Source organism: Spodoptera frugiperda, chromosome 27 (assembly GCF_023101765.2).
Source record: "Spodoptera frugiperda isolate SF20-4 chromosome 27, AGI-APGP_CSIRO_Sfru_2.0, whole genome shotgun sequence".
NCBI lineage: Eukaryota > Metazoa > Arthropoda > Insecta > Lepidoptera > Noctuidae > Spodoptera > Spodoptera frugiperda.
Genome location: NC_064238.1, coordinates 8,418,908 through 8,428,466, shown reverse-complemented (window position 1 = coordinate 8,428,466; position 9,559 = coordinate 8,418,908). Strand labels below are relative to the sequence as shown.

The following is a 9,559-nucleotide window of genomic DNA, read 5'->3' as shown; positions in this document are numbered from 1 at the left end:
GTCCCCTCAATCCCATGTAATAGGTGGTGAGCATAGGCTCACCACACTTACATAAAACAATTGGTGAAAAGTGGGTGTACATTGTACAGTGGCATTACATGCTGTAATGTACCCTTCTGCCTACCCCTTTGGGGAAAAAAGGCGTGACGTCGCGTACTTTTAGTGTGAGTTTAAAGCGGGAAGCTCAAAATCTATCGAAATGAAGCGGGAAGCTCAAGACCGATCGAAATGGAGGACCTCTGTGGACGCCCTTTGCCCCATCTAGGGGACATAGGACCTTAAGTCAAGTAAGTCTCTTTTACTGATGTATCAATACTATATTAGACCTATAGATATGTTTGTAAAACATATATAAACAAACATAAGCATATAATGCATATATAATGCACCTACAACGAGAGCTGCGAGAAAATTGTTGAACAAATAAATTAAATCACCGTCAATTTTGGCGGTTATTTCATATTGTTTTGTAGAATCTTAATCTCTAAATTCGAATGTTGGTTGTTATCTTTACTTTCTGGTACCTACTGATAAATAAATGCAATCGTAATAAGGATGGTTGCAGTATTTTGTTCAAGGTTAGGCCTCTGTTGTAAAAGGTAATTGAGATAAGTCACCACAAAAATACAGATTAATGTAGGTACGTTGTTCAAACATGTAGTATTTTATGTAGTCGATAATGTATTGGTATTATTTGTAAAATTGCTGGTGTCCTTTATATCTCTGAACTAAAACTCGTTAAAATTGGGTCAGTGGAGTTGGTAAAAAGTGCGGAACAAACAAACAAATAAACATTTCTTTGCCAATGTAGTAGAATGTGTAGAGTTGAAAAAAGTAAGCTATTTTCCAGACCCACTTAAAATCATTAACATCATCGACTGTTTTAAATTATTTTAGAACTAAAATGGAGATCAATTTAAAGCATATAACAAGAAAGAAGTTACAAGGTTTTGAATGGGTCTGTCATGTTCTAGATTAATTAAATACACATACGTAACCCTATATCTCTCCGATCTTCATGAACTTGATGGATCAAGAGGTGTATATTTCGATTCACGACTCAATCTCATGGAGCCTTTTTTCATTACAATTGCTGCTAAAGATTACAGATTTCAAGTAACAATTTGCCAAGCGTGTCAGTTATCATCTCAGCGCTCTACGTAATGTTACTGGTGGATAAAATAAAAGCTACGAACTGCTTTGTTTTGCGTTAGGTTAATATGGATTCCTTTTCTATACATTTAAAATGGTTGGTGTCTATTGGTGATATGGTGAGTTTGAATATAACATATTCTAGTTCAAAAATATAGAGACTCATGATTCATGATACAGTTCAATGAAAATCTGACGCTTTCCAATGTTATTCTCGAGTTAACGTACTGTGGGATGCATACTGTACGATGTCGAAATAATGTTTATAGCAGCAGCACGCGTGTCTAGGGAGAGAAACGTTTCTCTTCTGTTCGATGTAATCTGATATGATACATGAAACGCGTCAGTTAATTTAATTAGTCATACAATTTACATCGGCGATAGCGCGACGTGTAATAGTACAACGAAACTATTTTAGATTATCAGAGTTATGGCAACTGGCAAGCACATGCCTAAATGTTGAACATGTGACGAGGTTCAATGTATTCCGTGATGTGTAATAAAAAGCTCACTTTTTATACTAAAACTTGTTATAAAGAGTCCATATGTTACGAACAAGAGAACATTTACGCAGGATGATTGCTTTACAAGCTATGTTGCCCCCGCGGCGCGACCCTGAACCCGCAGGATTGCGTTTATCTGGCCGCTGGTATCGAGGCCCACGGTTTCGGCAGATGCTTGCCAAAACACCGCTGATAACTTTATGGGAGTAGGTACAACATTGCTCGTTACGGAAACCTCGCACAATGTGTGTGTGTGCTACCTAATCTGAATAGCAAACGGGTGTGCGTGCCTACCTCAGCGCGGTGCTCATGCACTCACACTACCGCAACACTATGTTTTCCAAGAACTACGTCAACTTCTTTTTTGTAAAGGCAACAGTAATGAATTTGTTATAAATGTACAAATTACTTGTCAAGGTAGATACTGGCTGATATCATGATATCAGTGCACTATAACTTGAGGTGATATAAAGGGTGCTCCAATATTTCAGTAATTTAGCAAACAAAACGTAATATCTGGAAGTCATGGCACACAATGGGACATAGAATCGGATTCCTGGAGAAATTCAGCGTTTATTCCAGATTAGACGCCCCGCGCCCATCAAACCAGTTCCAATCGGTTCGTTGAATAATAAAAATGGCCTCTATTTTGGGAACGCTGCGCCTTATCGGGCCTCTCTCAAGTTCGCTTCATAGAGAGCGCCGACCCTCGGCCGTCTGGATAAGTACCTACGCTGCTACGTGACTACCACTTCCTTACAAACGTAATTAAAATAATGGTCACGGAAACGAAATTATCATCTTAGAAAAATGTACAACCGCCTTCTTATTATTTGCAAACTTGCGAGTGGCTACATTGTGGTAGGTACATTTTTCAGGTGTAGGGTGATTCTGCAAGATGTGTTTTTGTAGGCTTTACTAACTTGTTGTTCATATTCTTATAGAAAGGACGAGGAATTTTTATATTTTTTTTCGTGATTTGTTAACATTAACACTTTATTTTGAAAGTTAGATTACATTCAGCCTAGGCAAGTAGTGCCTGCATAGTTCTTACCGCTAAGTGGGTCTGCACGTTCGCTGTTACAAAAATAGAGATTTTAGCATTCATGGAAGTGGATTTGAAGTTTTTATTGGAAGGTTCATGCTCTACGCGCACAGTGCTATCACAAAAAGTTTAGCTTACTTCTAAATGATTGTTTTGTATGGTTATTTATAGTCTGAGTTATTCGTCGATTTCGATTCAGAATAAAGTATGAATAAGTATTTAAATGTGCTAGAGCGGGCACGGCAGTATCATGTTATGTTTGAGTCCTATAGAGTATAGTGATATACTGGCATAGCATGTTGTTCAGGCTGGTGGCTAGGCGGACGGAGATGGTGAAGTATTTGCGAATTCGCAACGTGGCAATGACTCGCGGGCCTTGAGGCGTTGCTTGGCAGACAACCGGCGGGCCCCACGTTCTCGCCCCGAGTCTGTACTCGCATCACACAGCCACACACTCGCCTCTAGTCAACGACTTCGTTATAACCATGTGAATCGCGTAGCCTTACGAAATCCGGTCCATCTAATAACAAAATTGAGTAAAATTACTTATTTAACGTCAATGAAATGATTCTCTCGTATTTTGGATCATCTTGTCAATTTCTGCCGGAAATACACTGCTTTGCTGCTAGTACCTCAATGGAAAACGATCAACAATATTAGAGACGGACGATTACAAATAAAAGTGTACTTTTAATAGTTTCTAGAAACATTTGTTGCAAAACGAAAAATCTAAAGGCTGAATCAAACATCCTGTGCCTACTTGCATACCAAGGCAAGTCCGAAATGACGATAATATTAATTTCAAACCAGACATATGGAATGATAATGTCACAATCACCATACATTATCATAGCAATACATTATTATTAAATTCAGTATAAAATTGGCACCATGACTCATATTCATTCACAATAATAATATGTCGCCTACAAGTTATGGAAGACCTTCCATTTATAAGTAAGGACAATGTCCCCTAATGTTATTATTCATTAAATTAACTTCTGCGGTTTTAAGATGAAAGGACAGCCGATTAAGTGAGATTGTGACTTGTGAAGTGCCAACTGCGAACAAACTCCTCATATTGTAATGTGTCGGCAAAATCCAACACTGAAATACGGCGAACACTTATCAAAGTTGCCAATGTCGGTCAAATACTCGGCCGTGCAATATAGGGGCGTTATCGTGCGCATAAAATACGTACTTAGTACTTACGTTAGCTGCACGCTACACATCCAGCCATTCAAATTATACAATCGTGTAATACATTCAAAAATAAATGTACGTACATACCGAATTTACCTTGAAAATATGATGAATTCATCTCGATAAGTTTGGCTGGGTTGCATTGAAATATGTACTTACACAATTATAATTACTAGTGTACACAGATTTGTTGAAGTCATAGATATAAGAAAATAATATTTTTGGGCTTGAAGTCATCTGTTTGCATCATTTGTTATTTAAAGTTTTTATTGATGGGCACACCCTGCATGAAGCTAAGTTTTGTGAAGGTCCCAGTGTTGTGACAATATGAAACTCTTTTGTAAACTATGACATAACATAAGATAAAACGATGGGTACCTACGGTTCGGTTCGCTCAGGGGGTTCACTTAACATAAACCATCCACCCTAATGTTTTAAATCAGGCTCTTTCGTTTTACCCTTCCCAGAAGACGCACACAAAAACATAGTAAAGATATTATTGTTTCGTTTCAATAAACTTTTTAATATAACGATAGACAAATGTGACAAAGAATTACTAAGAAACAGAGCGAGTTCACAATGTCATCGATAAAAACAAAAGTGATGTTTAACTTGGGAAACTGACCAATGCTGTTCACCGTGGCATTTTCATACGAAGTGTGCTAAATTACATTAAATATCGCTAGCTATTTGCAGTGGAATGTAAATGTTACTGTATTTGGGTGCGTTTTCATCTGTCTGTTGCTGCGAATCTCGCAAAAAATTAAGTCTCTATAAGATAATTCGTGCGAGGTAATTAATTAAGAGCGATTAATTGTTGATTCTCCTTAAACATACAGCAAACTGGACTACGAGACGTAGCAGAATGTCTGAGAATGTCTCCGCACCGTGGTGCACTTCGATTTATGATATTGATTTGGTCGTCGGCGTATTTCTTCAAGGCAACATTGCAGGAGAAAATACCGTAGCAATACTTGACGTGCCGTCATGGCATCATGCTAGTGCCAACTAGTGTGATATCGGTATTAAAGTTCACACGTTACTGGCGCACGACCGTCGTGCTCACGTACTCCTAGATAAACGGGACATTGTGAACTTAAATGGGTATAAAGAAGTTTAATTAAAATATGGCTCGTAGGTGCAATCGATCAATAATGCCGATCATCTGTCCGTCAATCTTTATGCTTAAGGCGTGCGGCATAATGACGAACATTTAATTAAAAAGTTGATAACTATAATTTTAATGCTTCACAGTCTATAGCCGACGAATCAATAACCGATGATATAAATCTCGTGTAACCCATACGCGTGTACCATATCGAGCAAACCTCCGTTGGAACTGATAAGACTTCCTATATTACCGGGACTGATTGTAATATCACGGTGATCGTTATCAGTTGTGTATCATCTGTGTTCATCATACGGAGACGATGCGAGCCCTAGGTTTATTGACCTAAGATTAGGAGTTAGGCAAGGAGTGTTTCCTGTGGGGTTAAGAGTGCGGGCGCCATGCGCGGGGACCTCGAGCGCGGCTGCGCGGGCGCACGCTCGGCTCGCGGCGGACGCGCTTGGTTCGCACGCCCCTGCAATGAGTTTTAATTGAGTTTGACCGCAGGAAGCAACGGTTACGGTCTACGCATAGGGTGACATTTCTGTACGACCCATTCACTAGGTACGTGTGATGTTGTGAACATTTCTTATACATAGACATTGCTTAATCTTGCTATATTTGTTTTTTGTAACAATTTGCTACGCGTGTACTTCACAAGAATTCAATATATGTATTCATATTATGAAACTGTGAATTGATTTAAAAGACTGCCTTTTTTAGTACTTCTTTGTTTTTTGCTGACATTGAATAGATTTTTTTCTTAAAAACATTACAATGTAATCAGTGTGGGTAGCTTATTATACATGTACCTGCTCCTACTTATGTAATATCGCTCACGATGTCTTTACTACTAAGTTAAATTGACGGTGTCTGCTTAGTAACTTACTAAACACTCGTTAATATTGAAGTAAGACAACGTTTTTATTATTTTAGCATTGAAACTGTTTCTTATTTTTATTGTGTCGGTAAGTGTTAAAATAAAACGCTTTTTGTCTAGTTTTGCCGAGTCACGGCTAGTTTGCAGACTGCTTCGTGGTCACCATAGCGGGCGTGGACGTCAGGCGTGCGCCCGCGCCGCTTCTGTCACCGCCAACAAATTGCTTTGTTTATGGCCTCTTATTGAAATGTGCCTAATATAAACTGCACGAGGTGGTCGCCTGGACCGGACCTTCCTTTGAATACACGTTTCATGAGAGACCTTGTAACCGTTACACACAACACGTTTCAATAAAAGATTGATTTGAAATTCATTACTTAGGCGCTGAATAGCTGCGGCGAGTACCTACTGCGGTTAATGTCTACCTGTTTTAAGTACATGTTTGCTATTTAATATTATTGAATTCCACAAGTACCTAAACAAATAATTGCTGAAAGTGAAAACTAAAGGTGAGTAAATGGGCGAGTCATCATTTTTGACCATATACGTAGATATGTATTACAAATGTTCTTCCCGGGGCCTGTTATTAGCATAGTTGCAAAATTGTGTATCATTGATTTAGGCCCCTGGTCTATTATCTGACTCGACACGTCTATTATTGAAAAAATATTCTTTATCTAAATTAAGCAGGAGAGTTTAACTAATTAACTACCGCACCTCACCGTCGACCTGGTATATAATGCATAAATGCTACTCTTTTAGTTGAGGTTGGAGGGCCCCTAAGCCTAGCAACCACTTGAGGTTTACAGTTAAGGCACTAAAAATTGGAGTTTGCTGCTGAACAAGCATTCAGATGGCTGGTCATTGGTGGCAGTTTTACGAAGAGGCAAGTAACTACCTTTTTTTTTTAAATAAACGTTGCCCCACTTTAGTATTTTCTCCTGTGTCGTGGGTGCGTTTACAAACATACAATTTCACATGCACATGACACTCAGACCCGAAACAACAATTTGTGGATCACACAAAGAGTTGCTCCGTGCGGGACTCGAACCCGCTACACGTTGCACGGCAGCCAGTTGCCCAGCCACCGCGCCAACTGTGCACCTATGTAACAATTGTTGTTAGTGCATTCTCATTATTACCAATTTTAATTAATTATTTCGATAAAACTGTTCAGATAGTGCTAGGTACCAAAACACGATTACATATCTAGTGTTTTTATAAAACGTATATTTTAAACTCAGTACCTACCTACCACATATTACATACTTTATTATATTTTATTCGGCTGGATATTAGGCAGATACAATCACTGATTACATGATTTGTTACTTAGGTCACTGAATACTACCTACGTTAGGGAAAGTACCTAAGTCTTGGAGTTTTCTATAAACTAGTCAACGCATACTCCCATATAATTGTGACCAGTACTTCGTTTTATGGATCCATGCGACCTATAACGTGCCGAACTGTCGAATAGTAATACTAATATCTACTGAATTGTTCCTTCAAGACCTTGATTACACCCTGACACTAGGCATAATCTAACACATTTTCAAAGCATATATTGTTGTAGGAATAATGACCATGTGCAAATAGCCTTCAGACCTCCTGGGCGTTGAACCGTAGTTATGACAGATGGTGCCCAGAAGTATTTCACCTCTGGCAGTATAAACATCTTGTAATAACTAAAGCATATTGTTTTGTTATTGGGACCTCTACTGGGTGGTAAGTACCTTTAAAATAAGCAAAGTTTGGATAATAATCTATTTCTATTACATAGGAGTGTTGTGCGAAAGTAGGCATGTCAATATGTCGATGTCCATTCATTCGGAATACACGAGTGCGAACATAGCATAAGTACAAATAAATGTAACTTCTACATAGGCAGCTGCTATAGTGCTTCTATTGAATAAAGGATATAGTCGTTAACTTGAAGTGCAGCAAACACAAAATGATGCACTCGCGCAATATGAATTCCTTAAATAGACTTAACGACTTCAATGAAACGAATGCGTTAGGTGAATAAAGTTATGACTAAAAATAATTTTACTAAGAATCCTTATGATCAGTAATAATATCAATGATTTTCCGCAACTGCCAAGTTGCCACACTACTTAAATATGCATATTATTATGTATTAGGTTCTAGTAGTGTTAGAAACCTTATTTATAGTGTAGTTTGCATTTGCAGTATTGCATATTGTTATGTAAGTTATCGGTATGTCATGTGCCATTCACAAGTACGCTGTGGTTTATCAATTAAAGTAGGTAACGTATTCGGTCATTTTACTTGCTTGAAATTAACTTAATTTGCATTATGTTTCATGTTGTTACATTGTATTACTGTCACCTAATCTGAATGTTATTTGGTATAAATAGCCGAGTCTGATATGGTTGATAGCGGTGTGATTTCGGCGCGCTGCGCGAGCGCGGGGCCCGGGGCGGCCGCCAGTGCGCCGGCCCCGAGTCGTGACAGCCGTTTGTTAAACTAATGGCGCACAAAAAGAAAACCGCCTTCCATTCTTCCATTAACTCTGTTCAAGTGTGCGACTGTTGACTCGGCCAATTTGCACGCGCGAATACAATTTGTCTAAGTATCTGTTTCTATTGTACCACTTGTTATTTCCGCCTAAAATAAGCGTCGTCATACTTGGGATCAGTCCTTGTACACAACGTTAATTATCCGGCTCTATTGTTAAAGACAACTCTATTGGTAGATTAATTGGTGTTAAGTTTTTATAGAGCCACTTTGTTTCATGATGAAGAAATTAGCGAAGATGGCGCCATGTGCCATCGCGGGGGTCGACAGATCCGCACATGTAGCCCACGCGACACATCGCTCGAAAAATGGAGCTGCGATAAAAAGCAGTCGGTGTCGGCGGGCGTGAGAACGACGACACGTGGCCTTAGCCAGACGCGAACTCATTCATGCATTTGATTCATAAATTGTATGCGTGTTTTAAGGGCATGACACGACTGCTCGACACCAATCCGCTTCACTGTAAGTGACAAACCCCAGAGTTCAGGCCAGGTTGATGTCCAAAAGCGATATTTTCAAGGGTAGATTCATCATAAGCGTGTCGGATAAGCATTTAAGGTCATTTATGTAGGAATGCAATGGGCCGCGGTCGATCAGCGGCAGCAACGGCGGCGCCTCGTATGCTATAAATCAGGGCCGATTGAGGTCGAGCCGGACGCGAGTTATTTTTAAAATTGCGTGCACAATATTATGTGTTTAGGTGGAATATGATAATTGCGTCGGTGAGAGAGGCGCCGTAAGCCGACACCGACGATGGGATTACAGAGCGCAGGCCGCGAGACCGCCGGCCGAGGCGAGCCCTGCGGCCGCCTGGCTCGGGCCGCCCCGAGGTCTCGACTCTCCTCGACCCACTCGTCGCACATCACCACGCCTCGTTACATACTACTCAACACCATATCAACCTAATGCTATGACATCACCTACTTTTCTTTTGATTCTAATTAATTCTTATTACGTACATTACCAAAAGCCGATAGTTTTCGGGCCATTGAATTCGCTACAAAATTTCGCAGAAGCTATACTTTTTCCATTGTTTCTATTGTGATTCTATTGTATTGATAAGAATATATTATTTTAACGGTGAGATTACGCGTCAAGGCGTTATCGTTTGAATATAAATCTTCTTC

At 39.5% G+C, this 9,559-nt stretch overlaps 1 long non-coding RNA gene across 1 annotated transcript; it reads right to left on the bottom strand.

Annotated features, from left to right (window-relative positions):
* Positions 1–2,633: 2,633 nt before the first annotated feature.
* Positions 2,634–6,771, bottom strand: LOC118263536 (uncharacterized). Its single transcript, XR_007707290.1, has 2 exons — positions 4,063–6,771; positions 2,634–3,220 (listed from the first exon to the last, which is right to left on the bottom strand). It is a non-coding gene; the product is annotated as an uncharacterized LOC118263536 (long non-coding RNA).
* Between the last annotated feature and the right edge of the window lie 2,788 nt (positions 6,772–9,559).